Consider the following 23157-nt stretch of genomic DNA (forward strand, 5'->3'; position numbering starts at 1 on the left):
CTGTATGATAATTTGTGTTTGCTAATTAGCAAAGAATTGCTTTAAAGTCATCCATTTAACTTTATACATCAGGTCTTTACTGAGGAAACCTTCTGAGGTGCTAAGAAGAGCAAATATATTTTTGCTTCTTTTCGTCAGAAAATCGGCGTGTGTCTTACTTTCTACCATCGCATAATCTACTGCTCGGAATAATAGATGTCCTTGTCCTACCTCTGCTGAAGATTTCACCAAAGCTCATTTTATGTTATGAGAATAAGAAAGATTCAGTCTTCTGACAGATAAAACAGATGTCATTTTTTGTTATGTTTCTTCACTAATCTCACTTTGAGGATAAATTTGAAGTTCCTTGAGCAGTTAGAGCTCATTCCTTGATGTCGTAGATTCTTCGGGTGCCAGAAACAAGAATTTAAAAGAAATCCTCGCGAGAAATGTGTTGTGACCTCGCAATCACTGCAATTCTGTCTGTTTCGGCTTAAATTGGGAACGGAAGTTCATAACCTTAAGACAGAAGATTGCCTTTGTCATCGAAAAAGCTTGATGCATTGGCCCAATAGCTCGGTTGACATGAGTTTATGGACCAGGTAGTGAATTTCCCAAAAAGATTAACATCAGCAAGAACAGTTCGCCATAATTATTTCGGGGTTGACGATCGTGCATTTGGTGTTTACAGAAACAAATTACTTTATCCGGGATATAACGAATTTCTGCTGCTGAAAAATTGTCTGACATGAAATTCTCATACATTCTCTGGTCAATGGAATACCGTTGTTGCTTGAAACGTTTGAACTAGAGACGGTCTGGTGAGCAGGTGGGTCCTAAGCACTGTCCAAAGGTAGAGGAGAATATGAGTCTCCGAATGTGATATTAACATTCGATGTGTAGAAGATTATTACTTAGTAACTCTTCAAGAATGATACAGGATCCTGAAGAACGACCAGTGTTGGAACTGGCAATATCAAAACACATAGCACGGATCAAGTTTTCCAGTCCCCAATTTTTCACAGCACAGTACGTATACAGAGTGAGTGGTAGCCCTTCCACTCCCAAAGGATAACTATCAATTTTCTAACAATTTCTTCTCTTGCATGGTCAATACCAAAATGAGTAGCATCTCTACCTTAGTGCCTCTACTAACATAAATAGTTTACTTCCCATCCCAGTGAACTGTCGAAATTGTGTGTGGTTTGAATGACGCTTTAAAGTGAGTAAAGGCCGATTCCCTGTATATTTAGGTTGAGGACGGATGGTTGATCTATTAAAAATGGCTAGCTCGCAGGGATCGTGTCTACAGGTCTTGAAAGCCTCGAAGAGAATCGTCACATCTGTCACTGAGTCTGTTTCTATCGGGCATTGCGGCTAGCTGAGATGATACAACATTTTTGTGCCCTGGTTCTCGAATTTGGACATCAACCAGCTTACTGGGGTATGAACTTTCCTTTGGATCTTCGTCTTCTTCAATGCTTCTGCTCGCTAACATTGCTTTCTTGAATAATGTTTCTTCTTCAAGTTCGGGTCGTTGTTTTCTCCAATTTAGTGTTTCTTCTTTCTTCACTTTCTCTTTCTCTTTTTGAAGTAGGACATTGTCGCCTCCCCAATGCAGACAGGTCGTCCGTTTTGTCGTTGAAGTTGTAGGAATATATTGTCTTCCTTATTATCCATCAGATCTATGACCTTTGAAAGTGCGATGTCAAAAAGTTCCTCAATCAATGGTGAAACTGTGGCTTCATTGGCTTCTTGAGTCTGGGATCGATGATTCTTATGTTCCTCAAGTCCTCTCCACTGGAGGAAAAGATATTCAAGTTTATTTATCTAGTCTTAGTGATGTTTGATAGGAATCCTAGAATTGAATCAAATATCTTAAACTCGCTTCACTGTCTTGGTTGCTGCTGTCCGGATTGTTTCTTTTTGAGAAAATTATGACGATAGAGGAAGTGGGCAAAGACCTGCTTCACAGCTGCAATTCTAATATAAATATGTATATTGATAATGAGCCTCTACTACAGTTTCAGTTGTCTTTAAAGGAAACTTATTCTTACAGCCCTATATTTTACAATGTATGGCCATAAGAGTATGTTTCCTGTTACGTCACTATTGAAACTTGTTTAATACTTATAAGAAGTGTTACCAATAAAAAATCTAAAACACAGAAATGAGATCTTCATTAATTAAAACACGCCGGCAACGTATGATGCATCTCCTAAAATGGCTGAATATTTAAACTTGCGAGATTGAGAGTGTAGACTATAGACGGGGCCATAATAATGTCGCTACTTTTCGGTTCCCTCAAAACAATGTGATATAGGTCGTAATTTTTTCTGGTTATAGGTATTAATTTTCTCTGGTGGGTTTCTGCGATCACACTCAGATAGATAGAAGCGCCCTTTAGATTAGAATGTTTATCACTATATTTTTAAATTTACATATCTATAAGTTTATTAATTTATTATTATTTATTGTTTATTATTTTTGTTAATATTTAATATTATTATTTATCTTAAATTTATACATGATGGAATGAACAATTATAATAACGCGATATCATGTTAAGTACAACTTGCATCGCGCTCTGCGGCAGACTATGCAATAAACTTCAAATCGCTTGAGCCATCTCTAAATATTAATCAATTTGATTGAAATTTCACCGCAAATTGTTTTTCGTAGAAAGAATCAATATGAAAGGGTCAGAGGTTCAAATTTCAGACATGTGAAAATAAAGACCACTCTAATATATATATATTAATAACATAAACTGCGATTACTTGGAAAATCTGGGGCTGTTTGGAAAACTGATATTTTTTATGTTACATGGTGTAATAATGAGATAACTATGACATATATATGTCGTTTTCTTCCACACCAACGTAAAGTAGGCACCGAAAAGACACAATATTGATGGTCATAAGTGCTGTGTCTTATTTATAAACTGGTCTAAAATTTCTCACAGCAACTAATACTTTTTGTATTTTTTTTTTCCCTCTAAAATGTCCCTGTCTTTCTGTAATGAAAAGTGATTTTTACCTAGTTTTGCTAAATATCATTGTTTCAGAAGTCCCCTACTGAATCGAATTAGTTTTACATTTACACTTCTCTTCTTGGACTATCTGTTGCCATTTTTATATTGCGTTTCTTTTTTGTACTAAGAATGATGGTGTTGATCAGAAGATAGACAACAATCACATTATTGAAGTTGTGTCTAATCCTACCTATAACCGCAGAGAACAAGCTGTTTTTCCATATGACTTTGCCTTTGTACATTATTATTATTATTATTATTATTATTATTATTATTATTATTATTATTATTATTATTATTATTATTATTATTATAAATATTCCTTTATTTAAAATAAAATTGCAACACATTACTGTGAAAGAAACTTTGTCATTTTGCATCTGAATCTTCTCAAAACAATGTTATCTTGCAAGTGGTTCTTCCAAATAGTTCCATCTTTCTAATATGAAAAGACATATATTTTCCAAGTAGCACCAAAAGCTGGGTTACTTGGAAACAGCACACTCTGGCTCCTGAGAGGCTTGAATCTCAGTAAAATTTTGTTATGACTGCACGAAAATGTGACATGTAACAACCTCTAGACACAACACAAGAAGAAACATTAATTGCAATAAGTAACAAGGGGTGATATGAAAAAAATTCCGAGTAACCCCTGACAATATATACATATATACATACACACACACACACACACACACATATATATATATATATATATATATATATATATATATATATATATATATATATATATATATATATATATATATATATATAGTGTATATGTTTTATATAAAGTATAATAATTTGAAATGTGCTTACTATCAGTCCCATTTGAAAAAGAAAGTGAATTGACTCGGATTCCTAATATCTCAAATAAGCAAATTCTCCTAGTTATAAGTATACGAAAAACGAAAGTTATATGTTTTTTTCAATCTTATATATTCGCTCATACATAATCTCGTACATACCCGTTTTTGCGTGGAGGCTGCAAGTATACTGCTATTTTATATTAATAATATTGATGTGGTGTGCCAACGAAACAATTCTTAATTAGTTACTTTTAATTAAATGCGTGTGACACCACGGTTTCCTGCTTTTCTTACTTAGAAACCATACAGAGACGAGAGGGAACACTAGTGACAGACAAAATTAAGTTGTTTATAGGTGTAAACAACCCTGAAATTGGCGTATTTGTCCTGAAGTTGGCAGAGATAAAATTAGCGAGTTTCGTTGTGAATATTAAATGCACTTTCAACACACCTGAACAACAGCAAAAAAAAAAAAAAAACTTATATTTGGTACTTATTTAAAGACCTGTTAAAAGGAGAGACTGAATTCAAATGTAGCTCCACTCTTTGAAGATCTCTCTGGATCAGTGGTCAATGCTACTTTGTTTTCCCAACTTTAATTAATTCGAGATGATTGATTTCCATTCTGCATTAGTGTCATTTTTCAATTCAGCTAACAGCTAAAGATCATGGAGAAATTAGAATATGGTTCTCCTTATGAGTTTTGACACATGAACAATTACCTAAATTCATGTAATGTATTACTATAATTGAATATCTGAATTAGAAAGATCTGAGCTGGATTGTTCATTGTGTATTATGAAAGATAAAATTAAATATAATAATATCAAAACATGTTTCCTTTCGCAAACCTGTACTTATTTCAGTATGAATTAAGCTAAGTTTGTACACGAAATATATAGGATTACCTTTAGCCTTTATTAGCCAAAGCCAATATAACATACTGATTCATACAATCTTATCTTGGCTATTGGATAATATATATGTATTAAAATGCAATAATAAATACAAAATCGCTTTTTTTTTTTGCTAGCCGCGGCTAGCCACCCGTGAGAGGGTTACGCCCTCTATGGGAAGGTAGGTGAAAGGGAACTGATAGAAAGAATAGTGCGAATTGGTCTGTGAGATATTTGAATACTGAATTGTGGATATTTAAGGATAAAGAGGGAGGAAATTTTCAAACAGTGAAGGGAGATTGTAAGCTGCATTTTTATTTATTTATTTATTATTTATTATTCACACCTCTGGGAGGGATATTGTGATTTTTGGATAACAATCATAAAGTGATGATGCAGGTGATGAACATGTTGTGATGAAGTGTGAGACACAGCAACCGAATACAGGGTTATGTTAATGGACATGTGCATGTTATTCTTCTCCCTTTGGGGTTACTCTAAGAATTGATGAAAAGACAGTGGGAACCCAGATTACTTACAAAGGTGTTACTGTGCGAATGATGGGCATATGAAGGGTGGGATTTCGTCGGATTTCAATTCTGCAGCTAAGAGGAGATGGTGGTAGTTGGGAGAAAGAGTGTAATGATAGAGTGTAAGAAGGAGCGCTAATGGTGTATGGAAAGTATGGGCACAAAGGGGAAAGTCGATGTGTGCTGTAATTGTATCGATGAGGAGTGGGTGACGATTCTGAAGAGGAGTGGTGATACACTTAAGACTGAGAGACTCAAGATGAAAAAGAATATGTGGAAAGGTCATACGTTGATAAAGTTCAGATGTCAGAATGACTAGTTTGATTCTGTGGGCAATGCGGAGTGCATGTCGTTCTAATATCTTCATTTTATTGTAGAATGAGAGGTGCGCCGCAATCCAGGCTAGATGAGCATATGTGATGACAAGACGTAGAAATACTTTACAGGTATTAAGTACTGTTGTTGGACTGACACTTCAAGTAGTGCTTGTAAGACGTTTAAGTAAATTAAGACGATAATAAACTTTGGTGGTGATGTGCTGGAAATGAGCCTTTTAGGTGAGATGTGCGTCTAAGATAAGTCCTAAATATGTTACTGTTTTACTGAGTGGAAGACGTGTGTCGCTGACTGTGAGATGAAGTAGTTTTGGATTTCTCTGTATTTTTTGTGACACTTTAAGGTGATAATAAGATTATGGTTTGTGTCTTCAGGGTGTTGATCTTTAGAAGATACAATAATGGAGAAAGAGTCCACCCTTGAGAATTAAGAAATATTGGATGAGAGAATATATGATTAATGGTAATATATGCTAGGCGACAGAATAGGAAATTATATATGAATCTGACATAAGTTAGAGGAAGAAGAAAGTTAAGAAGTTTATGTACAAGGTTATGGTGCCAAACCTCGTCAAAAGCTTTTTCAAGATTAACGATGGTTAAACAAGTTGGCCGTGAAGTATTATAGAGATTTATGACGTAGTTAAGAAGGCGGAATAACTGATCATTTACGTTGAAATTGTGACAGAAACCTGCTTGATGTGGTGGTAATAAGTTATATCTGTTATTGATTTTGCTGAATACTGGCGTCAATTGTATATGTCGATAGGAGGAAACGCAGTCAGCGGAAATGTTGAGTTAGAGAAATATCAGTACCTTTGAAGTCTTCCACTATAATAGTATGTAGCCAGTGCGGAGGATGTATGTAAACATGAGAGAAAGAATATACAAGACTGCGTATGGACTTTCCTTGATATGTCAATATGAGATGTTATCAGTGCCTTGTGCGATGTTTCGTTTTCATGCAATGGTTGTGCTGATATATTCTGAAGTGATGGGCTTTGTAAGAGGACGTGATGTACTGAGCGCATGACTACTGTTTGGCTGAAAATGGGGTGAAGAAGAGTCGATCCGATCCACTGGGTGGCTGCATACAGAATGTTCGGGAGTGAGCGGTGTGAAGATGTCTTTAGATATTTGGCGAAAGCGTTTGCTTTGTCCAGATCGGAGTGTAGAGGTGAGTCATTAATGATGAGCAAGTATGAAGTTTTGTTATATTTGCGAGAGAGAGCCTTCAGTCGTTTCCAATATCGTGTAGGGTGACAGGTTTCGAGTGAGAATTGCAAGTTTTCATCCATTGTCTTAACGTAAAGGCTTTTACATAATTATGAACAGTGCGCTGGAGTGGTAGGTGATGTCTAAGGGCCTCTCGACTTCCAGTGTGAGTATATTCACGGAAGAACTGCCGCGATCGTTTTTCTAGAGCAAAATATTGTGGTGGAAATTTTAGCTTGTGTGGTGCATATTGAGATTGTGGTATATATTGGACAGATGGATGATTAGTATTTGAGGTGATAATCTCTAATGAATAATATGGCTCTGACTCTATGATGGGGGGGGGGTTGAAAACTGAGATGTTCAGTGAGGTATGTTCGATATTTCTCCCAGTCCGCTTTGTCATATCGAGAAATCATGCGAGGTGGGGAACGTTGAAATGACGAGGGACACGACTTTGGATACTGTGCTTTATCGACACATGGTTACTCCCGAAAGGATCGAGGACATATATAGTGGAGCGTGTGTTATTGATGTCGACGAAATAGCGATATCGGGCGTGGTATTAGATTCCGGTCAGGTCGGTTTAGGAAGGTGATTAAATGTGCCGGTATTATTGGTAAGAGTGAAATTCAGAAAACGTGTTTAATCTCTTCCGGAACGACTATGGATATTTATACTGCTAGTATGATGTAGCAATGAAAAGTGTTTGATATGTATTTAAAAAACGACCGAGAAACTGGGTGCAATGGGTGGACGTAGATAGTGGCTATTTTAATGTAATCAGATTTATAGAAATGAGTGATTACTAGATTCTCTGTGATGATCTGAAGTGCTGGAGGAGGATACAATATTGTATGTGAGGTGAAAACCCAATAGCTACCGCCATCGGCACGACGTACTCGTAAACTATTGTCTTTGCAAATGATCGTATACCCTAGTGTTTTGCATTTCATTTTTGGAGTAAGATGTGTATCGTTGAGCAGAAAGGCGTTGACTTTCTCATCGAGAAACACCTGTTCAAATAGTATTTTATGAGTGTAGAGAGTATGGAACAAACAGAAAAGCAATACTCATAATGTTCATAATGTGATGGGATTTAGAAGTTTTGTGAGGATGGAAAAGTATGAAAATCAGCAGTTGGACCATTGTAAGTAGCTTGAAATTGAAGATGAAAGACTAATTGAACAGAATACTGGACGTGCAAACGGATGAATGTTTTGTAGAGTAAGAGTGATGAAAGCAAGAGGCTGTTTGATGGTTATTGGTTGATCAGAGATGCTGGGATCGGAGGTTTGATTTTGTGAGTCATGCATTATAAGTGGAACTATTAGTTCAGGTTTTTCTTCTTCTGGAGTAGGTTTGGCTTTGCATTTATAGCTATATGGCCGGATGACGTTCATGACAGGTTGGACAAGAGCGGGTAGGATGAGGGTCACAGCAGTAGCCATATTTCAACGGATTTACGCATTTACGTGTAGGATAAGTGTATTCCTGGCATCAAACGCAGTGTATAGGAAGAGGAAGCGATGTTTTTGAAGGTTTCACTATATGTCTCTTCTTGTATATGAATGCTGCATGTTCAAGAAGGTCTAGGTCCGCGGATGACTACGGATAGAGTAGGAGTTCGTCTGGGTGGTGGCATTTGTTTCTTACGGTGGTCTTTCAGTTTTGTGAGTTTTACTTTTTTTTCGAAAAATCTCGAAACTATGTTTGTCTCGAAGGGTTGTGGCAACGTTAGGTAATGGCGATTTAATGATATATCCGTTTTGAGTTTGTGTGATCTGTGTTGGTCTCTATTTAAGAAGTTGTTGAAGTAGAAGTTTGTGTTGCGGAATTTCGGATCACAATCCTCGAGTAGAACGTTGTGAGTTTAAATCTGTGGTTTCTAAGGAAACTGTTGAATGCAATCAACAATCATAAGGCGAGAGCTGTCGTCTGATGGCTGGACATGCTGATATTGTCATCATGATGGTTTTTATGAGGTGGTGATTTTGGATTAAATGCTAGGTAACCGTCAATAGGATTTCTCCCTAATCCTTGATCGTCACCAGATGTTACCAAAGCGTCCTTGTAACTCTTGCGGTTCTCTACCTTCGTAGAGACGATAGAAGGTGTAGGAACTGCAGCTGGAAGACCAGGATGTCCACTGCCCATAGGATCCGGATTGCTAGAACGCAGTGTATGTGTGTTTAGTAGATGTCTCTTGCAGCAGAGATGATGTGATGAATGATGAAGGAAAGCTTCCAAAAATTTGTACAGTAATGTGTAAGGTAGTCCAGTCTCCACTCGGGTGAAACCCTTGTTCTCTCTCAGTTTCTCGCCTAATAACTGAGAACTACCATGCTTGCATCCACAAACCTGTAATATTCTCACCCTAATCTTGACACCATAGGAATGGCTCTAGTGCGAAAGCTAGAAACCAAATACGTATCACATACACACACACACACAAAAAAAAAATCTCCTGAGCTCCAACCTATAACATTAAATTTCAAACCTTTGATTTACGGTTATTTGTGGATGTGTGTGTTACGAAGAAAAATGTTTTATATTATCTGTGCTATAAATAAATTATTTAAATAGACATTTTTCATAATGTTTATTGTACAAAGCCTATGTATTTTAATAAGCGTTTTCCAAAATCAATGGAAATGAATTGTGCTGCCGTCTTTGGAGTTCTTTTAAACTATACGTTTCTTGACCATTATAGGTTTGTGGCCAATCCTTTCGACAATGAGACCTCCGAAACTACGGGCTCTAGAAAGATTACGTTTTCACTGATCGATTGCAACTTTTATGTAGATTGTCCAGTTCTAATAGAATATTTAAAAAACATAGCCATCATTTCATTATTACATTTTTACGGGTAACAGGAACTGTTGAAATTAAAACTAAAACTAAAGCATCATATCCTACAGATTATACATTCCAACAGCACATATTATTTTTAGGGCCGTTGCAAACCTCCAAGGCGTTTTTTTCATGGCCAAATGATAATTAAAAATGAAGGATAACTATTTCTCCACTGTAAGTTGATTCTTCATTGTTTCGAGTGTTTTGCCCACTGAACACCATATATCGCTGACATTATAATTGATTGTGTGTGTTATGTGTTTGCTTATTATATATCACATGCAAGAAGAAAGAAAACACTGATCATAAACGGGGAAGTAAGGTCAAATCTTGCAAACCTGCGAGATGTTGAAAAAGTAACAGAAAAAATCCTCTTTTAATGGTATCTCTTGACAATTTTTATCAAGACGTCTTTCACTTGTGTCTGTAATGGGACATGTACAGACGAAAGGAATAACAAGGAGATTCATGCTCATATGTGAATGATGCGCTGTGTAGAGAGCTCAGGTTCAGCTGGTCTATATATCAAAATATTATGTTTATATTTTTGCCTCCAATTTTTTCGACAGTGAGATCTCGAAAACTACGAGTGCTACAAAAGTGCCGTTTTCGCTGGTCGATTCCCAATTTGTGTAGATTGCCGACTTCTAATTGAATATTTTAAAAAGTTGTCGTTATTTCTTTGTTACAATTTTTGGACTACACTGGAATCGCTGAAATTAAAAAAGAGAAAGCATTATATCCTTTGAGTTATACATTCCAACATAACATAGTTGTAAATAAGGTTTGCATATCACTGAGGCGTTTGTTTCAAGGCCAAATGATAATGAAAAACGAAGGATAACTATTTCACGACGCTAAAATAAATGTTTATTGTTTAGAGTGTTTTGTCCAATGAGCACAATATATTATTGACATAATTAATTGTGTATATAATGTATTTGCTTATTAAATACTGCATGCTTCAAGAAAGAAAAGGCTGATCATACATGAATTAGAAACTCTTACCAGAAGTAGGCTCAAATCTAGCAAACGGTACGAGATATTGAAAAAGTAACAAAAAAATTCACTCTTAATGGTACCCTTTGCCGATTTTTTTATTAAGACGTCTTTCACTTTTGCCTGTAGTTGAACATGTACAGATGTTTTGAGGAAGGACGAGCATATTCATGCTCATATGTGAATAATGCACTGGGTAGAGACCGCAGGTTCAGCTAGTAGTATATAATAATATTTAGGGCAACCATAGAGCATAAAAGGCCGTAAAAGCATAATGGAATTTTCCAACTACGGTTGGTTCCATGTCTGTGATTTCGGCCATTTTAAATATCCAAATTACCTAATCTTATAAGCATAATAAAACATAATTTACAGAAAAAACGCATAAAGCATAATGCGTAATACTTTTTTATTCCAGAGCTCTGTGAATATGTACAACAAAGAAATTATGTTCATATTTTTTGTGCCAAAAAAAAATGATCAACAAAGCCTGTTATCAATGTCGCAAACAATGGAAATACGACGTTCGAATTCCCCCTCTCTCCGCACCTTCCGCTCAGAATATTTTTTAATTGTTTCCTCACTTTGTGTTAAAACGCAGGCAAGACTGCGTTTGCTTATCTCAAGATGCCAAAATCAAAAATACATGCATCTTAGAAAATTAGAGAATTTCCAACTGGCAATTTCAAATTAGTAGGCAGTAACCTATTTTGTACTCTTTGTTCCGAATTCATTAAATAGTTATGAGAAGAAGTCTACTGTGCACCTACATGTTTCTTATACGAAACACCGCTTTAAAAAAACTGCACAAAAAGAAGGAGAAAGAAGTAGGGGTAATAATTTGTCACCGCTTTCCCTCAACTGTTGCAGCACATGGGCACAATCAAGACAACATCAAGAATATAGTTACAGCATTTGTTTCAGCTGCTATCCCTCTTCATGGTTTTAGGAATGAAGGGTTCAAAAATTGGATTCAATCATCTATTAACACTATAACAGCCCCTAGAGAAAGGACTTTAAGAAAATACGTTCTATTGACATTAAAAATCGTAAAGTTGTAAATGTTCTTGTCCGTCTACTTAGCGAATCTAATGTATGTTTTCGTCTTTTCAGAACAAAAATAGTGCAACGGTGCAACGCAGATGTGATAGTAGACACTGTCTTTGACACATTAAGTGATATTGGTGTTAATAGAAGGCAGTTTGTAGTTCCAATATCTGATAATGTCTGATACATGAAAAGTGCTGCTATGCGCTTAGCTGCAGTTGCACCTAGATTAATGCATTCTACTAGCTTGGCATATGTCCTCTAGTTTGCTCGGAAGATATTAGAGATAGTCTGAAAGTAGCTGATACTTTTATCACATCAGTTAAATCACCTTTGACTGAAACACCAGCCAGATGGGAAAGACTATTGAACCTCTTGTGGGAAGCAGAAAAGATCACCAGTATTCCTTCACTGCCAGTGATTACCCGTTAGGGGACTTGGCTGCAACCAGAAAAAAAATTCACAACGTTTATTACAGCATTATGCAGAGGTGGATAGAAAAGGAAGATGAAGGAAGTTCAGCTGTGACAAATCTCAAGAAACTAATTGGAGGAATAATATCTTAAGTTTCAGATTGATACCATAGGTAAAATTCCAGATCCCGTCTGTAAACAGATAAAAGTTTTGGAAACCCATAATGTTGATGCAAGTCAAGTGGGGCTTACTCTTTCATGAGTTCAAGAAATTCATGGAACTTCTGGAGTGCTGTGCAAAAAGCTTGCAGTTATATTATTAGACATCACTAACTACCAAATTTTGGAAACACGTTCAGTGTCTGGATTCCACTCGCGCAAATCTAAATATGTTTACAGAAAGTCTACCGACTGAATTAAAGTTTCTCTCAGGCGAATATATCTTAGGAAGAAATGTGCATGTATCGTGTAATTAATCAATGCGTAATTACTTCCGTTTCTCTCTGTACCTTTTGGAGGAAACATCTGAAGAAGATGTGAAGTTCGAGTACCTTGGCTATGGGAGCATTAACCGCGCCTCGTTTTAGTGCTTCAGTTGAAAAGGCTTCCGACGCAGATCCCGCAGAAAATCTTGAAACTCACTTCCAACTTGTTTTTCATAGGGCGGAGAAACACTGACATCAACAGCAATAGCGAAAACGAAGAACATTGAACACTAGAAAACAAAACATTTGTTGAAATGTTTGTATGCTGTATTTATGTTGACACTTTAAGTGCAATTTGTTTGAATTCGAAAATATGGTGTATTGATGTAAATTATAGTGGGAAAAATTAAGATTCATATACATATTATTGCTTATGTAATGAAACAAGTAAAATAAAACACATTTAATAGAAATGGGTAAAATGAAATATAATTCAAGAGCACCATACTAAGAATAATTAGAGAAAATGCATAATAAAGCATAATGTAAGGAAAAATAAAGCACAATATACAGCTTTATAAAGCATAAAGTTGGTTGTCCTATATAAAGAAGTAATAAGACGTACTCCCATATTTTAAGCCTCTGATAGCATAATAAAATAAGTTATATTGTTGTGCTAAAATATAACAATATGTCAGGATAAAGTATATCAGGAAACAACCGTGAATGACAAATATTTTCTTGTCATACAAACGCTTTGTGAGGGACTGGTTTTCCCTTAAGGTTATTATCAGATTTTTATTTCAGCGTGCCCGTCTCTGTAAGTCTTCTGATTATTTAATTCACCTAAAAGTATAATACACATTATTATACAGCTTCTTCAGTATTAATATTTGATGCGCTAACAGTAATGTTTTAGTTTCGTAGTTAAATTTCAAACAGTGGTGCACGTATTTCATCAAGAGGGGAAGGGTTCACGCATTCAAGCTGTATATTTTCAGAACAAGCGTTACTTTTATGTATATATATATATATATATACGTAGGTACATCTCAATATAGTAAAAATTTTGCTATAATGTCTTGCTCAAGAGAGGGCTCAAGCCCAACACCTCTCTTCCATTTGAAATATAGAGAGAAAAATATTTTGGTGCGGTCGTATTGTAATTCAATTAGGAGACAACTTATATGAAGGTTGCGAACGTCAGTCTAGAAAGTCTAAAGTAACAGCGATAGCAATTTATATGCTTATAATATATCAACAAGAACTTTTGTCGTCATAGATCTTCATATGGTCTTTTTAACACATCCAGTTTGCCAGTCAAAGTACTCAAAATTATATGAGCTATTGTTTTATAATGTAAACGCATCTTGTGATGTGTGTTCGTATAGACATTCTATCTTATATGTTTTGTTTACTTATTCAAGGGTTTTTCATTAACGGTAAATATTAAATTATATACAGAATTGCTATCTTATTTTAGAATACTTGTTCCATGTTTGAAACGTTTGGTAGAATTGAATTGAGTTCATTTAATACTAATCTGTTACTCCTTTAATAGGTCAGAGTTTAGAAGCAGCTGGCTATGCTGTGTGGAAAAAAAATGAACCAAATAACCTGGGAGGAGATGAGTTTTGTGGCTCAGTGAATAACCGTGGAAAATTGAATGATATATCTTGCACAAGACAAAAAACTTATTTTATATGTGAACATGAATTCGCAGATAAAGATAAAGATAAAGATAAAGATAAAGATAAAGATAAAGATAAAGAGAAAGATATAGATAAAGATAAACAAGATAAAGGTAAATCAAAGCTTCATGTATTATTTCTAATTTTTCAAGTGAAACTTGTTAAAGTTGTAGAAATCTAAAAGATTTTGTTTGCCAATAGCAAGAAGATATAGCATAATGAAATGGATGGAGTTTGGTCAAGGGGCAGTGCGATGAGTTTTAGTGAGGGAAGTGGTAAGTTAGCAGCAGTAAAAGGTAAGTTCTAATCATCATTATTTACTGGTGTAAACTGTGAGGATCCAGAAGCAGGTTTTCTGCTCGTTTGAAGTCAGTCAAATAATAAGGCGAACAATAAACTGCCAATTCATTGCCAATCCCCTTCAGGTCCGCGATCGTTCATTTTGGACGAAAAGCGCAGAAACGTCAACGGAAGTGGAATAGCCCTGAAGACGGCGAACCTTATACCAAACAGTATTCATTGAACTATCTGAGTGAAACTGAAGATATGATCGCGCCAGCTACGTTGTCTTCCTTGTTTAATCACGTAGGGTGTTCTGGCATGGAGGCAGAACCGTAACTGTGAGGGCGAGAGGGGAGGTTGCCCCAGGAGCTGATATCAAGGACGTGTCGAACGAGCAAGGACAAAGAAAGGGGGTGCAGAACGAGCAAGGACAAAGAAAGGGGGTGCAGAACGAGCAAGGACAAAGAAAAATAGAGAGTAAACAATGAAGTGCCCCGTAAAGATATTTATGCCCTATTAAATCAATTTGTTGTCGGTTTGCTTGGAAATAAGTTGGTAAGAATTTTCTTGCTCGCTCCGCTCGAAACCCAAATATTTCAATATGACTCACAAAAGGTTTTTACTTATTACTTAAAGTTATGATATATGATTTCTTAATGACGATGTGATATACAAGTTACCGAGTAATGACTTATAGTGTACACAGCAGTTTTCCAAATTCGGAAACGGTCAAATTCTCAAATACGTGTTCGGCATTATGATGATGATCAGTTTGGTCATCCTCAACAGTAGTGCTTCAAAAACCTTCTAAAACCGAGAATCTATTCAACACTTCAATCTGGTTTTCCCCTCTCGACTCTTTAATTTCGTTGCTACTAGATAGTAAACAGAGTCACAATCAGCCCCTCTGAACGACCGAACATCAATTATGCAAGACTGTCTTCTATCTACTAAAACGTGATCAATTTGAATGCGTGTTCTTCCATCTGCCGAGATCCACGTGTATTTATGAACGTCGTGATGTGGGAATTTTGTAGTCTTCACGATAAAGTCTTTGGATATGGCAAAGTTCACGAGTCTAACGCCGTTTCATTACTTTCGTTATGCAGACTTTTTTTCCCCTGTACTCGGTTTGAAAATATTCTCTCTTCCTACCTTCGCATTGAAATTTCCTAATAGAATTTTCATATGATATCGTGGGAGTTGGTCAAATATCCGTTCTACTACTTCTTCATATCGTTATCCATATCTTCTGTTGGAGAATGAAGATTTAAAACAATAATATCACACCACCGACTCTTAAGAGTAATAAAAGAAAATCTATCATTAGTAAATTCAACCCCTTTAATTACTGTTATTAAAAGAATCGAACAGAATAGAACTACAAAAGTTTACAATTGCTGGAAATTAATACTGCCACCCATTTCGAACATTTTAAACGCACATAGTTCGTGATATTGTAATTCTGTTTCTCATCGGTGGTGTGAAAAATTGCAAATCACTGTAAATTTCCATAACTGTTTTACAAGTGGATCTCTATAGCAACCAAACGTAATTTTGTGAAGTTAATAAAATGTCCACAACAAGCCTCTTGAAAACCACTCTTATCGGTAAAACAATAGAAAACGATCACTTTTGGCTGTTGCAATGGTCTGTCCAAGCAGCTTGATAAAACTTCAGCGTAGCGAAACAAAAACTGATTGTCCTATATGCTACAATCAAGCATAAAAGAGCTAAAGAAAAGCTCAGTATGGTTAGTGTAAGAGGCGCCTAATTCCTTTTTAGGGGCCCAGGGCGCCTAAATTTTTAGCTACGACTCTGTGAGGAGGCAACAAAACTGTGCAAAATTGGCAGCAGTAGGTGCACGATTAAACGGACGAAGTGCTCGGCAAGAATAGCTTAGCTTGACATATTTCTTCCGACCACCAAGGAATAGTACGTTAAGGAATCGAGGCATTAGAGACAGCAGATACCACACTAGCGTGAAAAGCCTCAAAGTGTTCATTAACAGAAATGTAGTATAGTCTGGTATAAAGTCAAAACTGCCACAAAACTGACCCTAGTCTGTATACGGCGGAGATTCTAACGAGCAAAATGATTAAATAGTAAACAGGTATCCCAGCGAGAATGATCAGAAAGTGACAGTCACCTAAATGATGCTAGACACGCCAATGAAACTAACAGCAAGTGTGGGTTGTAAAGAGAAAGACGCAGATGTTAAATGTTCCGGTGACTACGGATGCGCACGATTTAAGACACACTTTATAAAATGCGAGACGAGTCGAGACAAACGTATTTCAGGACTCGAATTTTCGAGTCGACACACGAGTCGAGTCGAGACTGCTTGTAAAAATCTCAACTCGACTCGAATATCTTGAAAATCTTTCTATAATTTTTAATATTATTTTTATGAAAGTATTCACTCAGAAACAGCTTTGAAACCAGTACCAGCATTTATTACTTGCTGGAAAGGAACAGAACGCATAAACTTAACAGTTAATCTTTCGAGATCAAGATTTAATTTTCATCTCAATTTAGTTAATTGAAACTAATAACTAAAGTCGTACAATATTTGATTGCAATTCAAACATAATAATAATAATAATAATAATAATAATAATAATAATAATAATAATAATAATAATAATAATAATAATATTTGATTATCTAGTTTGTATAAAACTATTATTCGTAGCTTATATGTAGTTTGCGAAATACTATTGCGATAAAGTGAACCTCATAACTCCTCTGAATGAGCAATTGGTAGTGTTTAGTAATTTAGCATGGTTATAACTGAGTGTTTTCGTTTCTATGAACGCAATAAGACTACTACGTAATTTCTGGATTACTCGCTTCTCCAACTATTTTGAGGTTTAATGTATTGCAGAATATCACGAGTTACGGATAATATACATTGTAACATTTTCTGTACATCGCATATTATGATACGAGACTACTTTACATAGTATATTACAATAAATGGACTGCTTGGATGCCAAGAAGTGGTATAGATAGGTACCTTTCACTTATAAAAATATGTATTTTTAAAGAGAATTTTTGAAAACACTAAATTACAAAAGAATAAACTACATACAGTAGTTATTGTTTTGGTTCCCAACATGGAAGAAATATTGATTGTTCATGAGATGTAGAATTTCAGCTGTCACTCCTGGAAAATTTCAATTTTTTAGTTAGGCCATATGACATCAAAACATTTCATGGGAATTCCAAATAGATTTGTTTTGCGCTGTGTATATATTTTATATTCACTTAATAAAATTACGAGTTTGTTGTGTAATCAGTTTTAAATTTACAGAAACTATTAATATAAGTTGACAATGAAATTCTTGCTAATTGCTTAATGCATTTCGAAGAGTTTATAATCATAACTTTTATGTACTAAGAAGCTATGAACGTAAAGTGGACTCGACGTAGCTCCGAGACCGCTGTGACTCAGTGACATAGCTTTCACCAATGTTGTGTGAGGACTTTGATTTGATCCCAGCTGGCGGAAAGTGGGCTATGTGGCACAAACACAGTGTGTGTGGACTTTCTCGTGGTTCTTTAATTTCCTCCCACTTACTTCATTCCACTATTTCATTCATTCTCAACGTCACTGGTTTCTTTAGCTTACGGGGCAAAATCGTGGGACGAGAAGTAATACTGAAAAAATCATTTCGAGTTAGCCGCCCAAAATTATCTTGCTCTCCCTGTTTTAATGTTATGGTTGGAGGACTGAGTTGGAGGTGTGAAATCCAGTAGGTAAACAATTTGCTCATGAAGTAAGAAACAGTAATTCCTATACTACTCTAACTTCAGATCTTATAAGCACATAATGTTGAATGTGATGATTCACTTAAGCCAGAGACGTGAATTATTCATTATAAGCTTCTCAATAAGAATGAGCAAACACGTATTCAGGCTTTCCCGTTTTTAAAGAGGAAAAGAAGTCAGTTCCTATGACACTGAAATTTCTGGGATTTTGTTCATTAAACTTTATTCTTCCTCACGTATCTCGGACACTTCTGCTAGTATATGTACCTAGGTATATACTGTTGTGCAACTCTTAGGACAAAAGTAAATTCTGCGTGCTATGTCACTTGCGAAAGTAAGTTTCATATTCTTGAAGTTGCATAGATTGGTGGAATTTTAACATACATAGAAAGTATGATACAAGAAGCAATACAAAGAAACTAGTGGTGGGCACAAAAACCGGTTTTTCGGTTTTCGGTTTTTAGTAAAACCGAAACCGTCTTTTGAAAATTTTCAAAAAAAGTACATATAGGGTGACACTTTATTATAATAATTGCAGTCCCTACCTTTTTTCCCACCACTTTTTATTAAAATATTAGAAACTGCTTAAACACATCTCAATTTAGATTAAATGAGAAAGACAAACACCAAATTTCAAGTCTCTAACCTGAAATTGAGAAGAGGAGAAGGAAAGAAGAGGAAGAAAAAATATGTCAAATCAGATGAGAATATTAGAAAGATGTGCGCAGAATATGAAGTTGACAGAGATATTAGGAAGTGTCTGAAAAAGATGGCTTATATTAAAAAAAAAATGAGTAAAACCAGTGAAATTTCTTGAGGACTGCTTCACATGTATATAGTGTATTAGAAACTACAGTAAACTAGTGGATTTTTTTAAGGACTGCTTCACATGTACATAATTTATCATAAACTAGAGCAAAAAAGTGAAATTTTTAAGAACTGCTTCACATGTACATAATTTATTTGACAAAAGAAATAGGTTGCAAATCTTGTAATTGTAATTTTTAACAAAAGCAGCTTCCTGCAACTTTTAAGCAGCCTATTTTCTGTATCTCGCTTAGAAAATAACTAGCTCCAAATCTAGATAAAGTGTGAGGGTAAGCCCGAATAGCAGTGACTTGTCTAATAAATTCTGCCAGAAGGTGACGAGATTTTCTATATTATGAGGAACAATCTCCTTTGCTACCTGTGAAATTTAAAACTTTAAAGTGTTCAGTTCCAATAATTTCATATTTTGGCTTCCTGAGATTCCCAGTTTACCAATAGATACAATGCCTTCGAAAAATTACAATTCTCGCCTTCCAAAAGTAATATATAAGACAGGAGTTGTTTTTGGTTAAACCATGATAACTTGCTATGTACAGTGGGCCATATATATTCTTGATGTACAAAGTCTGTGAGATAGGCAACTCAACTAACGCCTGTTCCAAGATTAATTACGCCTGGTAGCAGCGTGAAGTTGCCCCCAAACGGTTAAAAGCACAAATCGTAAAGAGTGTCTTCGTGCAGAAGTGGAGCGAAACGCCGGTTGACGAAATAACAAAAGGGAGTCTTTGGATACTTGCACTCACAGTACTTCTATATACACAGTATAAACGCATACCAGAAGCGCTGATGAGAAGTAAAGTCGGGGGACTTAGTTAATCTTATGATTAATTCAAATAAGGATTATATAAACAAATTTACTTATTTCAAATAACTTTAAATATCTGCGTATGAAATACTATACGGATAGACTATTCGGTACATATGGTAGTTTTTTTTAACTAACTCAAAGCTTTCCGCTGAGTTTTGAAACTATTAACAGTAATCCTACCTGCAAAACAATTAAAAGTATGGATGGATCATTTAGAGGGAAGAGCCGAATACCAAATGAAAATTTTGGGGGTCTAACAGGACTTGAGCTCCTACGTTCCGGCGCTACTGATTCATACGTAATACTGCTTCGAAAGAAGAAATTGTTAATTTTATTATTCGTTAAATAATTTTTGAAAATACTAACCATTGGTAATTTATTTGTAAATATTAAAAATGCAAAATTCGATAACACTCAAACGAGTTGGAAAACTTATCCGTATTACAGTAGGCCTACTTCCCGTTAACCTGAAAATATAACTGAGGGTTCATGATTTGTATAATATTTGTAAAATTTTACACATTGAGACACAAAGAGAAAAGGAGAGAATATAGTGTCAATAAACAACAATTTAAAAATGCACAAAATTAACGGATAATATCAAATATAGAACCATTAACAGGATTAACTCTGTAACTGGTTTTCTCCATTCATTTTCCTTCTTTTATTTTCAAGATTACATCATTATTGAATTTCTTCACTCGAATTTATCTTTCATTTGGCAGCACCCAACTGCAGCTCAGTCTTGTAAATGAAACATTTTAAAATTGTGTAAAAGGCGGAGTCGGGAATAGAACTTGGGCCGCCAAATTAGAAACCTACAACTCTAACCACTCATCTAATGCGTTACTTCTTGCGGTTTGCTTCAATAAAGAACCTTTTATGGTCGCTCAAAACAGTAGCTTGTTAATAGTCAGATAGATTGGCAAAACACAGGAATATGTAATTGACTCGTAGGGCATTATATCACTGTATTTACTAAATTAGGGCATTACAGGAGTTTTAAAAACAAAATACAAAACTCCTTTATTTTGAATCAAATACGGCGCGTGTATTATACTCGTAAACAAAGTAAAGACAAATCAATTGCTGCGTAGTAAACGTGGTTAAGTGCTCAATGGTTCGACGAGTAATCTGAAGGTAGTCGAATCGTATTGGATCCACAAATAACCAGTGCATTTCTTTACTTTTTAAAATTTTTGGTGGCGATTGATCGGCAATGACACACGTTTTATTTTCTTCTGATATTTGAATGCTAGTATGTTTCAATACTTGAACTATCAAATCATTAGGAATAATAATAATAATAATAATAATAATAATAATAATAATAATAATAATAATTATTATTATTATTATTATTATTATTATTATTATTATTATTATTATTATTATCTCATAGAAGATTAAAACTTAAGAGCTTATTATCGCACAGGGCATAACATTACCAGCAGAAATGTAACATTTGGCAAGAATGTTTCGGTTTTGTTTAGTGTTGCTCACCAAAAGTGGAATTTCTCATCTCCTTTCTGAAACAAAGCAAACAAAATTGAGACGAGCGTTAACACTTTACATTTATGACGGGACAAGACTAACTCAAAATAACGTCTCGCTTTGGAGATGGAAATCGAGACGAGAGGAAAAGTATCGTAAACATTTCTCGTTTTATCTCGATTCTCGAAATAGCGTATGGCCATTCTTTAAGTAACAATTGCTTTGTAGACTGAATATTATATACTATATTTTACTTCGTATTTCGGAGCTCATTGAATTTATTACGGTCTGTGTAAGTATTTTTGTAGCAAAGCTTTTATAATTACTTCTGCACATCCTAAAATTTAGTAGATTATATGCCTTAGTGTTTTGTGATATTAAGTTATTTCTTTTACAGTTATCTTCCTTAAAACGTACAGTAGAATATTTTCTACACGAAACTTCAGTGGAACGCTTTGGTTTAAAAATTTAATACTTGCGAAGGTGTGTCCTGGAGGTGCAGACATCCTCCCGAAATCACGACTTATCTGTAAGTTTTGTCTAATTTTAGGCAACTTTAAAATTTTAAATACCATTATTATTATTATTATTATTATTTATTATTATTATTGTTATTACTACTGAAAATCTAGGACCTCAATATTACGTCCTATTGCTAGGAAAATTAGTGTACTGAAGTTGATAGGAAAAGAAAAAAGGAGAAGAGATAGAGATAGGATAAGTGCGATTAGTGCCCGAAAGGAAACCAGAGGAGAGAAACAAGATGTCAGCTCCTGGACAATATTAAAATCGAAACTTTGTATAGAAGATGTCTAGACAGAAATTAAGTAGGATTTGTCTTCACCAAGATACATAGTAACACGCTTTCTTTGGCTAAAAGAATTTGGATTATGTATACGTTACATTGATATTTTAACAAAATATACATACAAATATAAAAAGAATAGTTACTATTTACCAATTTTGGTTGAACGAATATATGGAACGTGTTGAAAATGGCGAACGAAAATATTATTATTATTTCTAGTAAGACGGAAAGAACTTAACAACAATTCCACAATGACGTTTCAGACAAATTTGTGACTCATACTAGGCCTGAAAGATGATCCGTTTGTATTCATGAATTGTTTGCGAAACATGCGAAGTTTTCAGACAGTAGAAATTAAAATTACAAACTGGGATGTCATGTTGTTAGTTTTTCCCTTGTGAAGGAAGTCGTTTCAACTGTATCTTGTAAGAACGAGAGAAATTGACTATTTTTCATGTTCTTATACATCGGAAATACCTACATTCTAAATTACATTTTTTTCTGAATATCCTCGGATGGATTTCAACCACGAATCCCTAACTCACGAAACGAATGCTCAAGCCACTAACCTAAGACCGGTATTTTAAATAAGAGTCGAGAAACTCTCGTCTATATAGCAAATTGCAAATGGTTACAATTCCAATATATTATTAATGATGAAACACTGATTTCAGTCATGATAAAATACTATAGTCCAGGGAATTAAAGTTTAATTTTTTTTTAAAAAAAGATCTAAAGTATCTCCTTAACTTATCTCTATTATATTCGGTGATTCTCGTTTTACAGATATTTCCAGTAACCTTGAACGACAGGTACACAAACACAGATACATTGAAAACATGTAATATTTCAAAGGCTCTTCTACCGGGAACCTAAACTGAGACCCCCGCCTACTGAACTATCTGATGGGTGGGGTGCCTGGTTCTTTCCC

Source organism: Thermobia domestica, chromosome 2, assembly GCF_964235325.1.
Source record: "Thermobia domestica chromosome 2, izTheDome1.hap1.1, whole genome shotgun sequence".
NCBI classification, from domain to species: domain Eukaryota; kingdom Metazoa; phylum Arthropoda; class Insecta; order Zygentoma; family Lepismatidae; genus Thermobia; species Thermobia domestica.